Consider the following 19,188-nt stretch of genomic DNA (forward strand, 5'->3'; position numbering starts at 1 on the left):
CCCTCAGTAGACACCTTCATGTGGAACCATGAAGAGAGGTCATAGCAGTGTAATCTCTGCACCCATTGCCCCAATTTATCAGTACTTCATCTGTTTTTTGTATTGAGGTTTATACAAGATAGTTTCTGCAATAAAATAGAAAAGAAAAACTACAGGCATTTTAGAGTCAATAATGATGACAATGAGGAAACTCAATTGTCATCACTGTAATATTGTTAGTTATTATTTTAGATATAGAGAACTTAAAAGGGAGGATTTATTCTAACAGAGATATATGCTAAGTAATTATAACTATATAATAGAAAAGGCAAGCCTTTTACTGCATTGAATGTTTAAGTAAAATAACTGATTTCTTCAGAATTAATATATATTTATTATTTTAAGGAAATAATTCAGCCTAGAGCAAGAACACTGGCAGTGGAAACAAAGAGAAAAGGTGATTACTGTACAAATGATTTTCATCCAGAAAGGAGGTGCCTGGCAACTGTTTGGATAGGAAGGAAGTGATTAAAATGAAGGAGATGTAAAGGGCACTCAGAGATAGCAATAGCCTCAAGCCAAAAACACTGATGTGGTGGGGGGTTGTGAGGGGCCTGTGGGGTTCGAGGGGTGGAGTTGGCACTAAAAGTCATAGATAAAAGAGGAGAAATAGAATTGATCTGGCTTGTAAAACATTGTGTATTTTTTCCTTTTGTTAGTTTTGTTTGTTTTGTTTTTTAAATGTGCAATCATTTGCTCAAATGTAAAACCACAGAGATGTTCAGAAGGCAATTGTAAACAGACCTAGACCTGGAGGTAGATGGGGAAGGCAGTGATGAACATATTTTGGGAGATTTCCAGTTTAGAGATACTAACAACCTATGTTGAGCCATATCGGTTGAATTTTATAACTGGAATAACAGTTCTTTAATTGAATAGGTTTTATTCTTAAATTGTAAAGAAATGTGACTAATGATTAAATATCCACAAAAGTAGCTTATCATATTTGTGCTCCCCTTGAGTGAGATTAAAAAAAAAAAAGATACAGTATCAGTATGAGGTCCTTTATGCATGATTCCTCACAGAAACTACTAAATGTTGTTCAAGATGAACACACATCAGTTTCTCTCCTTCAATAAGAGCAAAAATCTGAATATGCCACAAATAAAAAACAAATATTGAAAGATCTAAATAATAAATCAAAATTTTATTTCAAAATAGATCTTTATAGGAATTTATTTCCCCTTCCCTCTTCCCCTACTTCTCCTCCCCCCTCCTCCTCCTTCCCTTCTTCTTCCCCCTCCCCCTTCTCCTTCTTCTCTTCCTCTTCTTCTCCCCCATTTTATTTTATACATGGAATAATTAGCAAACTAATACCTAAGCAAATGCATAGGAAAAACCATTACTTTTATTAAACTTTGGTATAAAATATAAATTAAAAATTATATATATATGACTAAACTCTAGTTGCAAAGCAATCAAAATAAAGGATGTAGACTCTGTTTAGTGGGAAGGCAGGCAATAAACCAAATATTGCAGTACAGTGTTAAGCACCATGGGAAATATGCGTAGAATATGTGATAAGATAGAGGAGGCTCATCTAACTGTCAAACATGAGAGATTTGAACAACTAATACCACACATCTGAAAAACATTTGTGGTCATTTGGAAATTAATTAAACTTGACACACTTTGTGCCCTAGATTCCTTAAAATTAAAATTTTTATAGTGTGATATATAATTATATGTATGTGTACATATATGAAATTTATATACATGAATTACTATGTGTAATATATATTTTAACTATACACAAAAACATACATATTCTCACATGCATTAGTTAAAGCTTTGATCTGCATATCACTTTGGCATGAAAAAATCCAATGCTTGACCAATGTATAATAGGTGTTTGGAATTAACACCAACATATCTCTCTCCAATGAAAACAATCTTTCTCCAATGCGACACTGTGTGAGCAGGAACATAATTCTCCAATTCCTATAAAAGCAACTGAGGATATAATGGCTAGATTAGACTTAAATGGTGAGATTGGAGGAGATCCAGAGGCTATGGCTATTGAATTAAATGTGATGTCATGAGTGAGAACACATTGGAAAGGATATAATTTAAATTATTGGTCACATTTTTTATTTTAGATTAAATTCTGCAAAGACCTTCCCATCACTCTGCTAATTTATCCCAGTAAAGACAGTCCTGGAATTCACATCATTACTCTAGTTAATCAGGGTTCTATAAAGCAGCCATGTGAGAATTGCCACAAATAAATGCTCCTGGAATTCCTGTGATAAAGACAAAGCTTTTCAGCTAAGCAGATGATGGCTTTATGGAGGAACAGATCTGAATTAGAATGTATAAACTGATAGATGCCTAAAAGCAGTGTGAGGGAGAAAACACAAGAAAGGTGATTTGTTCCTGATATTGTCATTTAAGATACCCTATTTTATATGCTCAAATCCAATTTCCAAATTTATTATTTCCAGCTTTAGCAGCTACATAAATAAGATAAAGAAACACTGAGAAGCAAAGCCTTGCTGATCTTTTGCCCTAAAATACCATCTTTGAGAAACTACTTTGGAGAGACTTTGGCATTTCAAATGAAGGACTTATTTGGTAGTACTGCTCTCTCCTCTACATTGTTTCAGGAAAGGGTGGCGTTTAAGGAAATGGAATTTTTATACCCTCCTTATCCCCTTGCCTACTGATGCACTGATATTTTGGCACTCCCGGTAAGATCGCAGAGATTTTCTGCAGTGCGTTTTATTTTTAGAAAACTCCAGTAGCTTTATCTGCTTCTGTCATCTTCCACTCAGGTGACAGACACACACATGCAAAGAGAGAAAGTAGAGAAAACCCTTTTTTTCAGATGTACTTTTAAAGAGTTTTCTCTCCTCTACCAGGCAAACTGAGGCTGTGGTCCCGTCCAAAGTTTCAGGGAGGCACATTCTATGACAAATAAACTTTATTTCTGATATGTTTAGAATATATCATTATAACTTTGCTAATATATTTAACTGCTCAAAGGAGTTTACTAGTAATAACAATAATTAATACTCATACAATTTCAGCTCTCAAGATTTTATTCAATCACTTTTTTATTTCATACTGCCTCTTATTGATACGTTTTATAAATGTAGTGACTATCTTTTCAAAGTGAAAGAATAACAATGAACTGTATGTGAGATTTAAACCCACTCTCTTTAATTCTATGTTACTAACCAAAAAATAAAATAAAATTCATGTGATTAGAACAAAGATTCTCTTAACAAATCTTGAAACGAATTCAAAAATTATACTTCAAAGCACCCTCCAATTTCCCCAAACAAGGGAAAATTTGAAAGAAAGGAGTGGGGAGGATTTAGCAATTCAATAAGTGGGAGTGGGAGCCCCATTTCCCAGAGTTTGCTGCCAGGATAACGAGGACTTCAATTCCAGGCACTTAGCAAGTGCTCTCAAACTATTTGTGAGATCAGTAAGCGTGAACTAATGGCATTATGTACAAGGAGAAATATAAAAGAACAAGGGTCTACTCCATCAAACTGCGGGCTCACACTTTTGAACAGTAATCTCTTTCTTTAATAAAACAGCTGTCAGTCTCTGTCCAATAAATGCCTTGTAAGTACGGAAAGACAATGTCTGGCACAAACCATGATACTATTGATCAATTATTCATGTATATTCATTATTTGAAAACTCCTCAAACATAAAACAAATAAACGTAGGAGTCCGTATAGCTTTCACAGACTCCCTAACAGCCTTATACTTTTAGACAGAATGCCGCTTGCTAGGTTAGCCAAATCTAAGCTAATAAATGCATTTTACTCACTGCGTATTTAAACATTGCACTGAGGCTTACTAGATTGTCTTGACAGATGAGATTGAAGCTTCAAGCTAAGTGAATGTGCTGTATTTAACACCACTTTAAAAGATATCTACCTTGAAAGCAATTTTGTTTTTATATGATATGGACCCATGATACTTGGCCACAAAAAGTAGTAAGGTAGGCACATCTGTTTAAGTTGATTAAAAGCTTCTATTATCACAAAAGAGATTATCATAAAATGTTTCTCAGAGTATACATAATACAAGAATGACCCACAACAAAACATTGAGTTTTTTAGAGAGGATACTTGGTTGAAAGATGATTAAAACATAAAAGTAGTTTTAAAGAATATTGGGAATGACTGTCAGACTATGTTCAAGTATAAACGTTCAGAAAAATACAAAAAATCATAGATAGATCTGCTTAAAGACAAACTCAACCACTGCCATGCCTGCCACAGGTCCCAGTGTGCACTGCAACCCGGATTTAATTATTCATCTATGATGCCACCAGCCTTCACACCAGTGCTGCTTCATCAGGGAAACAATGATACACCAATGCTTTATTCATAATTCATAAGTGTCTACAGTTACCTTTATAGACAAAGTTCATTCACATGGAGGTAACTTCCCCAGGGTGTTTAAGTTTAAACTGAAACTTCTACTCTTCTCACCAATTATTTTTGGTTTGACAAATATTTTTTAGAAAGGTGTAGTATTTAGGTTGGCATGTAAAAGGTTAATCTTGCTTTTTAAAAAATCTATTGGAATTGTTAAATCTCTGTTTTAATTTCTCATATGGCAATTATTAAAATATATAAGCCATGAAATATTTCTATTGGGCCCTTGATAAAATTTAAGAGTACAGAAGTGTCTTGAAACAAATTTAAAAATGTTGAGAACTTCTCTCTTAGCCTTTCATTGAGTTCTACTTCCTATAAATACCTGCACTTTCATATAAAATAATTATAATAAACATCTTCAGTATGATTTTAAAATATTTGAAGTCAGGCTCTTGTCCCTATCATAATTGTCAAATGCAATGCCTAACATCAGTGTGGTCAAATAGGAATAGCACAGCATTGCTACAAATCAAAAAATAAAATTGATAACACTTGAAATGTGCAAACATATAGTATATTATATTAATAAATATAATTATTCATAAATATTATATTTATAAATATTATGTGTAAATTTAAATTATGGTGCTAGTGGTTATGATTTCAAAAAATCAAAAAGAATAAAAAGAAAAAGCAGTGATTCAAAAACCAACAGCAATGTGGTACCATGCCCTTTCCCTCACATTTCAGAAATTACTAAAACTTTTATACACATATGTTTTATTCTCATCCAAGGATATGTTCATTGATTTGAGAGAGAGAGAGAGAGAGAGAGAGAGAGAGAGAGAGAGAGAAGGAGAGAGGTGAGAAACATCTATTGTCTCCTGTTGCACGCCAACTGGGGATTGAACCCACTACCCAGGCATGTGCCCTGATGGGGAATTAAACCTGCAGCTCTGTAAGTGGGGATGCCGCTCCAACAAGCTAAGCCACCCGGTCATGGCCATGTTTTGTTTTATTCCACAATTATATCTTCATCTGTATGCCATGGAAATGTATTTCTTATTTACTTCACAATAGTACTTTTATAATGGAACAATTAACAACCCACAAATTGTTAATTCCTTGTTAGTATGAAACCATCTGGTGTCAAATTCTTTACACCAGGGTGGGATTTGAAACAGACATGCTCCCCACAACATGTTCAGTGTTGATCACCAGTGAAACCTGACTCTTTTTAGAATGTAGGAATTTTTTTAAATAGGGTTTTTTCTTTTTCTGGTACAATGTTTATTTCACTGGAACCTGTATTGGAATTTTATGTTTGTGTCAGGCACAATAATAACATCTATTTCAGAAACTTTACAAAGTGTAGTACATTAGATGTCTTATATTTATATATAAGCATATGTAATATGATCTTATTTACAGAACACTAGTGTTTTAGATACTGCTTAGTGTATTTTTTTAAGTTTAAAAAATATTTGAGATATATTAACTCACATGCTCAATGTGACTAAAAAAAATGGTATGAAGCATAAAAATGCCAAAAAAATAGCTGTTTAATATTATGTAAGTATATGTATAAGAGATTATCTGAATCTTGGTCAATCCTTAGTACATCATACAGAAAATGTATGACATTCACATCATTCCATCTCTCTTTACATTGTATTTTCCTACCTAAATTTTGGTTCAACCTGGTTATTATGTTGACCCAGTTACATAATCTTCAATACTTTCTGACTATCCATTGGTCCAGATATTTCCACTTTTCTCCATGTGAGTGGGGAGAGTTTCAGATAATTTGCGAAGTCATGACTGGAGCTTCTTTTTCTATTACAGGCACAGTCAATTTGACAAGCTTGCTTGAATTTCTGGAAAAGATGGTGGTTTTAAATAACATCTATAAAAATCCCTCTACCTGCAACTCACTTAAAAACAAGAACTGAAAATAAGGAAACGTTGTTTACAAGGAAACACAGAAAATTACTATATTATAAACATTAAACAGCATCTGCTATTGACAATACAATATAAAAAATGAAGTGAAAAGGATTTTCAGATAAACCGATACTTTTTCCATTACAAACCAAGGTAGACGGCGTAGGATGTGGCCCAGATTGGAAGTGCACACTAAGTCTATCCTGTGGTTTGCTGGAGCAAGGGTTGGAGACAGGGTCAGACTGCAGAGAGTATGGCTGTTATCCTCTATTGTTACCACCAGTAATGAAAAGAGCCAGAAAAAACTACTCAGCCAAAATATACATTAAAAAAAGTCCCAGATCTAGCTTTCTGCCTTGGAAGAATGAGGCCTGGTATGAGCCATCTTTGCAGCTGTGTAACAAATCTTACAGAAGAGAAAGGCAGCCGCTGAGACTCATTGCCAAATGTTGACAATTTCGCTGTATGGATGTCTCTTCCCAGATAAGACCCCAATGTGTGGAAGCCCCAGGAAGAGCCCTGTGACTGAAATATCTGTGTCATCTCAACCCGCTTAGTTAGATTGTCCCTCTCCCCAGAATCCACCTGCATGCAGTCTGGCCCTGCCTTTTTTTATTCCCCAGTAAGTGTGGATATCAAATGTCTTACCCCAAACCTCCTGCAAAAAGTAGGCAAGGACACAGCAGGAGCTAGAAAAGGCAGAGGTCTGAAATGACTAGAAGATAACACTACTGATTTTTAGTTGTCTTCGTGTTTGAGCAGAAGTACTGCATCTGGTTCTTCATTTGGAAGTTATATCAGATGTAAAGGGTGTCCCAAAATTCACGCAAGAAGTAATTTTGATAGAAAACACAGGTTTATAATTAAAAATTGTAAATTTTTTATTGATTCATAAAGGATATAGTATAGGGTTATGTATGGAATAGCACATCGGGTAAATGGCCTCCACGGCTTTGCTGGCACATACGCAAAGCCGTGGTCTTCATAGGTCTTCATTGTCCCTGCTCCTGGGCCATAATTGGTACTTGGTAATGCTTATCAAATTGAAGGGATTGAAATCAAAGGACAACAGATATTAGAATCTGATTCAATAGACCAAGTAAAATTAGGCTTTTATTTGTTGTTGTTGTTGTTGTTATTAATGCTCACGCAAAATTCAAATCTTGCGTGAATTTTGAGACACCCTTTATTTGTGTTCTATAGCTGCTGTAAAAAATGGCCACACACTTCTGGGCTTCGAAAGACACACATTTATTATGTTGCGGTTCTTTAGGTCACAAGTTGATCACAGGCCTCCCTGGGGTCAAATCAAGGTGCTGGCAGGGCTGTGTTCTTTCCTGAGGCTCTGGGGAGAAGCAGTTTCTAGCCTCTTACTACTACTGTCCTCCCACATTCCTTGACTCATAGCCTCTTTCTTCCATCTACAAAGCCAGCAACCTCTATTTTCATTGTTGCATCTTTATTTCTCCATAGCCACATCTTCTCACTACATCAAGGAAGATTCTTCAATTTAAAGACCCATATGATTAGACTGGGCCTACCTGGATAATCCAGGATAATCCCAAAGTATTTAACTTAATCGAGCCGGTAAAGTCTTTTTGCCATGTAAGGTATTTACAGATTCTGGGCACTGGGATGTGGACATCTTTGGAGGGAGGGTATTATTATGTTCACCGGACCAGAGGAAAACCCTCTTGTTTTTGTCCCTGAAAACAAACTTTTTTAAAACCTTATTTCCACAAAATGTCTCCATATATTCAGATTTATTTATAACACCATTAGCAAAATTAAACGATAAAATTGTGATTTATTTATCTTAAATACCTCTCCTTACAGTTCAGTCAAGTTCTCAAGTTTCATTTTCCTTCTCGAGGCTAAAATAGTACATTTGTGTCTTTAGAAGCCAATAAGTGTGTGATAATTTTTTAGAGCAGCTATAAAACCTAATATCCCTGGTAAAACTCCCAAAAGAAGAGTCAGATGCAATACTTTGGCTCAAACACAAATGGCTATGAAACTCAAGACAATTAAGTTTGATGTATATATTTTTAATGCTCTTAACTGTGATGATCCAGTGATCTGCAAAGTCTGTAATATTAAAGACTACATTTCACAGACTCTCATGAACCTAAAATGAGAATCCCAATATCTACTAATAAAGACTCAGATAAAATGTGACCTCCTCAGAATTTTCTTTCTGAAATCCGCAAGTTTCTCAGTCTCTGTTTCATTAGTCTTTAGAGCACACTTCTCTGTAAAAAATTAGATTAGGTCATATTCAGAGGGCACCCACAACTGGACAAGGGTGTCCCTTGATATTATTGCAACTTCAGTAAGAAATTTCGCAAGATTTGAATAAACACAGAGACAATCATTCTAAAATGCAGTTTGCCTTTGTGTCAGTTTTCGTAAACCCAATTGTCTTTTTCCCCCCAAATCCAAACATTCCAAGTACTAAATACAATACATAAAATATCTACCCTGAGACCACCCTTGTAATTTCTATGAGAATTATTTAAAAAATGCCCCCCTATAGACAGAGATGGGTGCATGCCCAGGTTGCAGGCTCGATCCCAGTAGGGGGTGGGCAGAAGTCAGCCAATCAATGACTCTCTCATCATTGATGTTTCTATCTTTCTCTCCCTCTCCCTCTCTGAAATCAATAAAAATATATTTTTTAAAAATGCCCATATAAACAGAGAAAAGAAAAAATGCAATTCCAATCACAATGTCTTTGATGAAAGATTAGTCACTGATAGAACTAATCTCTTCAAAGACGAATAAACTACAGAATAAAAGCAACACAATTAATCTTACATAGTTCCCTTTTAAGTGCAGCAAAGAAAAACTGGAAAAGAGAAATGTCAGACAGTATAGAGATGAATAACATGTGCTGGATGCATTGGAACAGAAATGAAATGAAATTGCAGGCTAACATGAATCATTCTCTCAAGAATTCTTTTCCCAAAAAGTACTTTAAAAAAAGGGAGTAATAAAGTAATACAATGCAACAAAAAGAGTGTTTTTAAGAGGAATTAAGATAGGGATGCTATTGTACAGTTCTCAAACATGGTCAGAAACAGCAAAGAGCAGAATTGAAACACCAAAATAAATCACAGACATTGATACCCTGATTGAGAAAAACTTCACAAATGTTTGAGGGAAATATACAAATTAATTAAAGACATCAAAACAAAATTTGAATTTGCGAACACAACTGATGGAAAATAGATTTTTGGTGTTCCTAACCAAGAGAAATAATAATAACAGCAAAAATTCCAAATTTTAAATAATCTTTCCTGCCTGTTTTATTTACTTTTTAATTTTTTTAAGATACGTTATTATTGATTTTAGAGAGAAAGGGAGAGGGTGATAGATAGAATAAGAGAGAATCATTGACCGTTGCCTCCTGCACACCTCCTACTGGGAATCTAGCCTGCAACCTGGGCATGTGCCCTTGACTGAAATGGAACCCAGGACCCTTCAGTCTGCAGGCCAATGATCTATCCACTCAGCAAAACCAGCTAGGGCCTGCCTGTTTTAAATACAACCATAAATATTGAATCATGCTGAAAATGAAAAGAGAGAAATATATTTAGATGATAGATAGATAGATAGATAGATAGATAGATAGATAGATAGATAGATAATAGATAGACAGATAGATTTAAAAACACAGCAGATATATAATAAATAAAGATACCAAAATTAAAGTTTAGAAACTTAAAAAATCCAGAGATCATTGCACAAGAATCTGGTAACCTCTAAAGCAAAACAAAGTAACACAATCCATCAACCTTCTTCTTAGAGGTATTATATGCAAAAATCAAATAACAGGATCTGCAGATTTCTGAAAAAGTAAAGGTTGAGAATCATTAATTCCATACTAAAGCAAGTTATTATTCAAGACCGAAGAAAATAGAAACAGAAATTTAAAGTGATTTAATAAATAAGTTTGACGATTAGGAAGTTAAACTAAAAAGACAATTAGGAAGTTAAACTAGTCAATAACTAGTTCCATCTCAGTAATGATATTTGGATGGTGAAGCAATTTAGAAAAGTCAATGAATTTAGAAAGAACTGTAATTTTTAAATTTACAATATATGGCTTCAAAACAGAATTACTTTTTAAACAAAAACAGATATTAATTAATATTCCTGGGGTTTATTCTACAGTAAAAGCCAAGACTTTAACCAAAAAAGAGAATGATTTTAGATGGGTTTGGAGAAGAAAAAAGGGTAGGGAAAATATGGAATATATTTGCCTGTTTTATTTAAGAAGGCCAGTTTTATTCTGGACATAGAAAGTTAATAATTATAATTGGTGTTTATATATGTCAGCCATTTTATTGGAAAACAGACTTTATAACTTAAGTTGTAAAAGGAAAAAAGTAAGATTTAAGAAATACACAGCAATATAGAAATATCCAGGAACATAAAACATAAAATTAAATATCAAACAAACACATTTTATATTTTATATTTTTCTCTATTAAGAGAAGAAGTGCTCCCTTTAGGAGACCAAAAAATTAGTTTGGTTACATAGCTCAAATAAAAAACTAAAAGACTCTAAAAGATAAAATTAAGAAAATCATCAACATAATTTAGACAAATGAAAACCTTCAAAATCAAGCATCACAATATTTATGTCAGATAAATATTAATTTAAAAGTTCAGGTGACCTTTCTTTAAAATGATTATAGAAGCAAACTTTAAAATGAAGTTATTGTTGTGAGTATGGGACAATACATAGATATGTAGATGCATGTAAAAATGCTGAACCTCACCAAGCTACTGATAGAATTTAATATGATATTAGATATCCATAAACTAACTCAGTCTTTTATATTTCAAAGTGATTAAAAATCATCCGGCTGGCATGGCTCAGGGTTGATCATTAACCTATGAACCAGGAGGTCAAGGTTCAATTCCTGGTCAGGGCACATGCCTAGGTTGCACGCTCGATCCCCAGTGTGGGGTGTGCAGGAGACAGCCAGTCAATGATTCTCTCTCATCATTGATGTTTCTGTCTCTCTCCCACTCCCTTACTCTCTGAAATCAATAAAAATATATAACAATAAATAAATAAATAAACAAACAAGTATACAGAAAATCTGAAAAAAATAGAAACAGTGTAATATTAAAGAGTATATTAACTGTATTTATCCTACAAATATATAATAGATCTTTTTTTGCCTGCTGTGGAATATTTTCAAAAACTCTCCCTAATAAATGTGTACTCACAGCTCCATAGATACATTTGAGATCTTTGTCTTCTCTCCTTTAGAATTTTTAAATTTAACTCAATTTTTATTATAGTTCTTTCCTTGAATTCCCTTCCTCTTACTTCACAATTTGTCTTTATGGTTGCACTCAGGAAATGTGGTCACAGAACTGACAACCCTGGAGACAGCTGAGTTCACAATATAAAACATGTCAAAAGACTCTCTCTTCTGTACCAATGGCACCTCTCTAATTATGATAGTACCCGATACCAGTAAATGTGCCTTCACTTTTAAATTATGATGTCACTTTGTATGTAGTGGTACTCAAAATGCATTTGCTGAATGAATGAACAAACCAATATGTGTGTGTGTGCACGCATGGGTGTTTGTCTTCCTGTCAAACACTATATATCTCCCTCATGAAGCTTTGCTCTCTAAGTGGCCTAGTCTCTAGATCTATAACTCCTGAATGTGCTGCTGGGGAAATGGTTGGGCTCCGTGTGCTATATTGCTGGAATGCTAGCTGTGTAAGTTTCTCCTGTGAGACCTCCTCTACTAGGCATTACCTGTGGTTAATTGAGGGACAATTTAGTTGTGAAACATCTAGCAGATGTTCACCAGAGGAGACAGATTACAGACTGTTTATTCAGGCTTCTGGCAGCAATTGCCAAGCAGCCATCCTCTAATATGCTCGTTTCGATTTCGGTGCCCATCCATTTTCTGTGGGATTGCCAAAATCTGGTGTGTTATCTTGTTAGTTTCCTTTTATGTCTGTAAGGAAGAAAGGAATGCTGCCTAGAGTTAAAAATAACTCCAATATACATTTTAAAGACATGCTATGAGTCTACTGACAGGTTATGACAACCCGAAAGGATTCTTATCTGGGCCACTCAAAATTATTGAACATAAGAAAACTAGAGCGTCATTTAATCTTCAGTCACGAGCCTTGCTCCTCTGGCAGAACACTTTGTTACAATACTGCTTCAGCTTGGACCATCTGACTGCCTCACCATCTTTCAAATGATTAGAGCACAGTAACTGAGAAGGTTAGGGACTCGAAGGCTCACATAATTTCTATTGCTATGTCACGGGGTTCTTCCCCAGTTACATTCCTGTTTTGCTTATTTTGAGTCACCAGCTGAATAGTCACTCTCTCCATTTGGAAGAAAATAATCTAACATTATTTCACTATGACCAATTGCCCAGGAGTGCACACCAACCAAGTGATAGTTTTTATAACCTAGTGAATTGTTCCTCTTTGTGTCCTAAAAACATTTTTCCATGGTCCATCAGAGCCTTTAAACCTGCTAGTTCATATATAACCTCAGTTTTGGGGCAGCTGAGTTGGCCTAGAATTAATGAAGTTTTAACTATCTCCCAAATCTATCTAGATATCTGGTTTTGGCTAAGCTTTAGCTATACATATTGATTAGACTTATCAAATGACAGTGAGACCTTAAACTAAGATTTAAGGCTTGTTGCAATTAATTTTCTTAACTTGGTCAGAAATTTCACTGTTCATTAAAATTGCTCAAATCTCTCTCTTTTGGCTCAGTGATTGAGTATCAGGCCACACTGATCCCTAGTAAGAGGTGTGCAGGAAGCTGCTGATCTGATTGATGTTTCTATTTCATAGATATTTCTCTCTCTCTCTCTCTCTCTCTCCATATATATATATATATATATATATATATATATATATATATATCCCTCTCCCTCCTCTCTCTCTAAAATAAATAAAAACATATTTTTTAAAATTTAAATATCTTAATGGTATATATGATCTTACAGAACAAGGACTGGCAAGTCAATAATGGATCAGATAGTCGATATTTTAGGCTTTGCAGGTTTTTAACAATTTTTTTGGCAACAGCTCAAGAGTGCTATTGGAGTACAAAAGCAGTCAGAGACAACACATAAATGATTGGACATGTCTGTGTTCCAAAGAAACTGTAACTGTGGACCTTGAAATTTGAATTTCAAATAATTTTCATGTATTACAAAATATTTCTCTTCTGATTTTTTTTGACCATTTGCAAATGTAAATGGCCATATACAAATGGCCAGCAGGCAAGGTTTGGCCAATTATAGTATGCTGACCTCTGTTATAGTATACAAACTTCAAAATATATTTTCAAATACATTCATAGCCAAGTGTTAGATCTTTCCTCTCCTCTGGACATAAGCAAAAAACATGGATGGAACTAAGAAACTGGCCATTCTGATGTGTCAACCCCAGGCTAAAAATCAACAAAGCAACTTGGCTCATACTTTAAAAATCTGTTCCAGTTCTAATTCAGGCCCCTGACAACTTGGAAGTGATTTGCCTTCGTTCTTTATCCCTCCTGTCAAGGCAGTGGCTGTCTGCATGGTTTCTTAGCCACATTTGGAGAATCTGCTAGTGTTCACTTATTCAATATCCCATCGAGGGGATAATTAACTGAGACCCAGAATAGAAAGCAAGTTTGACAGTGCCCTGCTTGGAACCATTGTGGAACAAGAGGTCTGATTTCTTTGAAGCCAATTATGAACAAAAATGTACATGATTTTAAATAATTTTATTTCTTAATGATGACATGCACTGAGTTTAAATGAAAAAAAAAAGAAAATTCTAATAAGATGTTAGTGAGATATCCTTCTATCCTCAAGTCCTGATTATTTCTTTTTTTTAAAATATATTTTATTGATTTTTTACAGAGAGGAAGGGAGAGGGATAGAGAGTTAGAAACATCGATGAGAAAGAAACATTGATCAGCTGCCTCCTGCGCACTCCCTACTGGGGACATGCCCGCAACCAAGGTACATACCCTTGACCGGAATCGAACCTGGGACCATTGAGTCCACAGGCCGATGCTTTATCCACTGAGACAAACCAATCAGGGCCTGATTATTTCATTATTTTTATATTATATTACTTCTTTTATCTGATACTTGCCTCCACTTTTTAAATATTTTTATTTTCAATTACAGTTGACATACAATATTATATTAGTATCACGTGTACAACATAGTGATTACATATTTATATATCTTATGAAGTGTTCACCCAATAAGTCTAGTACCTGTCTAACCTGGTTATTATAATATTATTGGCTATATTCCTTACATTGTACTTTACATACCTGTGGCTATTTTATAACTACTAATTTGTACTTCCTTCCCCTTTTTTACTCATCCCTCCAACTCCCCCCACCACCTGAAAACCATCAAAATGTTCTCTGTGTCTCTGATTTTGTTTCTGCTTTGCTTGTTTGTTTACTTTTTATTTTTTTAGATTCCACATATAAGGGAAATCACATGGCATTTGTCTTTCTCTGTCTGACTTATTTCATTCAGCACAATACTTCTAGGTTCATACATGTTGTTGCAGATGGCAAGGTTTCATTCTTTTTAAAAGATGAGTTATATTCCATTATGTATATATACCACTTCCTTATCCATTCATCTATTGATAGACACTTAGGTTGCTTCCATATCTTGGCTGTTGTAAATATTCTGTGATAAAAATATGGATGCATATGTCTTATTAAATTATTGTTTTAGGTTTCTTTAGATAAACCCAGAAACTGATTTTTTGGGTCTTTCTTTGTCTCTTGGTATAACCTTTGTTTTAAAGTCTATTTTGTCTGGTATAAGTATTGCTACCCCAGCTTTTGTTTGTTTGCTTTTGTTTACATTTTTATGAAATATATTTTTCCATCCATTACTTTCAATCTGTGTGTGTCTTTTGATCTGAAGTAGATCTCTTGTAAACAGCATATGTAAGGGTATTGTTTTTTTTTATCCATTCACCCATCCTGTATTTTTATTGGTCCATTTAATCCATTTATATTTAAAATAATTATTGATAGATATATAGATATTACCATTTTATTATTCATATTTTTCACCTTTTTTCTTCTTCCTAAAGAAATTACTGTAATGTTTCTTGTAATACTGGTTTGGTGATGATGAACACTTTTAGCTTTTTCTTGTCTGGGAAGCTGTTTATCTGTCCTTTTATTCTAAATGATAGCTTTGCTAGGTATAGTAATCTTGGTTGCAGGTCCTTGCATTTCATCACTGAATATTTCATGCCAATCCCTTCTGGACTGCAAAGTTTCTGTTGAGAAATCCGCTGACAGTCTTTTAGTTGTCTACTAGGTCCCTTTTGGTATCTAACTTCTTTAATCTTGCTGCTTTTAATATCCTCTCTTTGTCTTTAACCTTTGACATTTTAATTATGATATGCCTTGGTGTGGGCCTCTCTAGGTTTATCTTGTTTTTGGACTCTCTTCACTTTCTGGACTCGTGTGTCAATTTCCCGTGCTTGTTCTATGTATTAGGTAGAGCTGCTACATCTTGTGGTCTTTGTAAAGTGGCCTTTTAAGTAGGTGTCCTGTGAGGCCCAGTGCACAGTCTCCTGGTCACTTGAGCCAGGTGCTCCAGATGTGTCTCTTATGTGGGTTGTGTGTGCCTGTCTGTAGTTGAGCCTTGATTACTGTTGGCACCTCAATAGGAGGGATTGACCTGCAGGCCGATTGGTTGTGAGGACTGGCCATGACTACAGTGGAGGATCTGTTGTGCAGGGGCTGAATTCACTTTAGAAGGGTTCTGGAGTCTGCCAAGTCCTTTGAGTGTGTTGTCTGTGGAGGTTCTTACTAGTAGATGGTGCTTTGGTGTGGTCTCAAGTTGGCCACTGGGTCTGTTGGTTTTGGATCCTGTTGGGAGACACAGGCCAAGTTCAGCCATTGCCTTTGTCCTTCCCAGGGCCACCTGGTATGAGCTATAAAGTGATTTACACATGGTTGCCATTTGTGCTGGGCTTAGGGGTACCTGGAAGAGGCTAAGCTGCAAACTGAGGCTGGCTGCTGCTAGTTCTAGGCTTGAGGTTGCTTAGCAAGAGGTAGGGGCATGCTGGGGTCAGATGCTACTTGTTTATGGTACATGAACCTTTGAGAGATTTTAGGAAAGTCCACAGCATGCGCCAAGATAGGCAGCTTATATTAAATAGCCACCAAAAGTGGCTTGGGTGGGCCTGCAGTTTGGGTGGGGTGAATGGTGTTAGCTAGGTTGATGGATATAGCAGCTGCCTGGCAGTTCTGTGGGGGGAGGGCTCAGCAGGGGAACATGGCCTCTGACAATACTTCAGTCTAAGAAAATAGTTGCCCCTCCAGGTCTCACCTTGAAGTCAGACAATTGAGTCCCTCCCAGTTTGTCCCTAACACATTTTAACCTACTGCCCCCATGTTGGAGCTCAGAGCCAGAGAGCCTTTCATCCAGTAAGTTTGTGCAAGGGCCCTTTAAGAGGAATGCCTGGGACTCCAGCAGCCCTTCCTCTCACTCAGCCACAAATTCCACTAGTTGTCATAGCCAGGAGTTAGGGGGACTCTCTTCCTGGCACCGGAACCCTGGGCTGGAGGTCTGGTGTGGGGCTGGGACTCCTCATTCTTCAGGGGGGAACTCTGCAGCCATGATATTTCTCCCAATTTTTAACGGCCACAGATGGGTCTCCAGCCCAATATGTGTCTCCATCCCTCCTGCCAGTCTCCATGTGGCTTCTTCTGTCTGTCCTCAGTTATAGGACTTCTGTTCAACTAGACTCCAGGCAGTTCTCAATGATGGTTGTTCTGTCATTTTGATGTGGTTGTGGGAGGAGGCAAGCACAGTCTTTCTCTACTCTGTCATGTGGGCCAGAACTTTCTATCTCCACTTTATAATGATATTGCTTGTCCTGAATTTATTTAATGTTGCTAAGCATAATCTCTTGATTTGCAATTATGTTGTATTCAGTTCATTTACTATCAGATCTCCCTCTTTCCCTTCCCCTGCTTCTACCCAATAGGGTTATATCACAATTTTTGTTTAAGTCAATACTTAGCACCTACAATATTATGACCATACAAATACCACTTACTTTGAGTCAAGTAATTCACCGCTTACTTTTATATTTACTTAGCTCTGCAACTTTTTCATTGTTTCTATAATCAATTGGCCCTTATTTATATGTTTATTTCTCTGTATACTATGGTTAACTGTTCTCAATGTCCAATAGCATCAACCAATCTCTCAGTGCAGTACTCTAAACTAAAAACTCTTTCCATTAGTCTGTTCACTAGCTGCACTTTCTTCCCCTTTTTAGCGAGGCTTTTGTTTTCTTGTTTAAATCTGGATCAACTATGCATGGAACAATGCCCTCATTCTCCTGCTATTTCCTTTAGTCTCATTCTGAAAAGTCTCCTTTCCATCTTTCTTTGTCAAATGTTCCATTTTCACAGTCCAACATTTTTCTTCTTTTAGGTTTAAGCACTGTTTTTTTCTGGAACTCACCCTCCTAAGAAAAAGGTCACAGGTGTGAAATTTTTGGAGACTTGCTTAAGTAAAAAACTATATTCATTCTACTCTCAAAATTGATGAATTACTTCACCTGAGTATATAACTCAAGATTGAAATTAATTGTCTCTCAAAATATTTGAGACTTATTCAATTTCTTCTGACTGCCAATGTTGCTGCGAGAATTCTTATGTGCAAAATTTTTGTAGTCATCCCACCATATTATCCTCACTATTAAAGCTTTTCATCTTTCTCTCTTTATCTATCTATGTATCTATCTATTCATTTATCTCTATTTCTATCTCTTTTAATTGAACAATTATATGCTATAATGATGATATTTTCTGCCTCTATTATGCTGAGTGTATAAATTCATGCAAGTGAAGGCTGAGGGTACTTGTAACAGTATTTCTGTAATATCTTTTTTTAAATGGAATTTCATAAGGTGCATGTTTCAATTCCTATATTGATTCTCAGTTTTCTCATATTTTCTCTCCTAGTATTCTCTTTTTATTTGTCTTTTACTTGGAAGGAAAGTTATCTTTATTCTTCTACCTTCCTATCATAAACTAAAGTTTTGATTTTTAAAATTTATTATGTTTTAATACCTAAGTTTATTTTCTAATTTTTGCTCTTTATATCACCTTATATTTTATTCCTTCCTCAGAATATTAGTTTTTAAAATAAATTTCTAACTTTTATTTCACTTTGCCTATTTCATCTGAGTTCTTTTGCTCCTACTTATTTTACTTGCTGTCTTTTATTATGGCTCCTTTTTCAAAGGTGTAAAGATCCTGGGACACTCACACACATTTTTTTTTCTTAAAAAAAAGCTGCTAGAAATGTCAACATAATTGGAGGAAAAAAATCTTTAAATGGAATTTTTTTTTCTTAAAAAGTTTTTTATGCCCTAGACAGTGTTGCAAAGTGGTTAGGGCATTGGCCTGCACACAGAAAGGTCATGGGTTTGATTCCGGATCAAGGGCATGTATCTCTGCCCTGTTTGGAGGCATGCAGGAAGCAACCAATTGATGTCTCTCTCACATCCATTTTTCTCTCTCCCCATCCCCCGCTCTCTCTTTTCCACTGCCTCTAAAAATCAATGGAAAAAAATATCCTTGGGTGAGGATTAACAAAAAAATAAATAAAAGTTCTTTATAACCAAAGCCTGGTAGTGCTAAATGTCAGAATATAGATGAAATAAGCAAATTTTAGTTATATGTGAAATATTAGAGCCTGGGTAATAGAGTACATTATAATTACACCTACTTGCTTATTACTATTTATAGAATGGGAAATTTGGATTTTATTTAAAGAGATCA

Source organism: Myotis lucifugus, unplaced genomic scaffold (genome assembly GCF_000147115.1).
Source record: "Myotis lucifugus unplaced genomic scaffold, Myoluc2.0 scaffold_0, whole genome shotgun sequence".
NCBI classification, from domain to species: Eukaryota; Metazoa; Chordata; class Mammalia; order Chiroptera; family Vespertilionidae; genus Myotis; species Myotis lucifugus.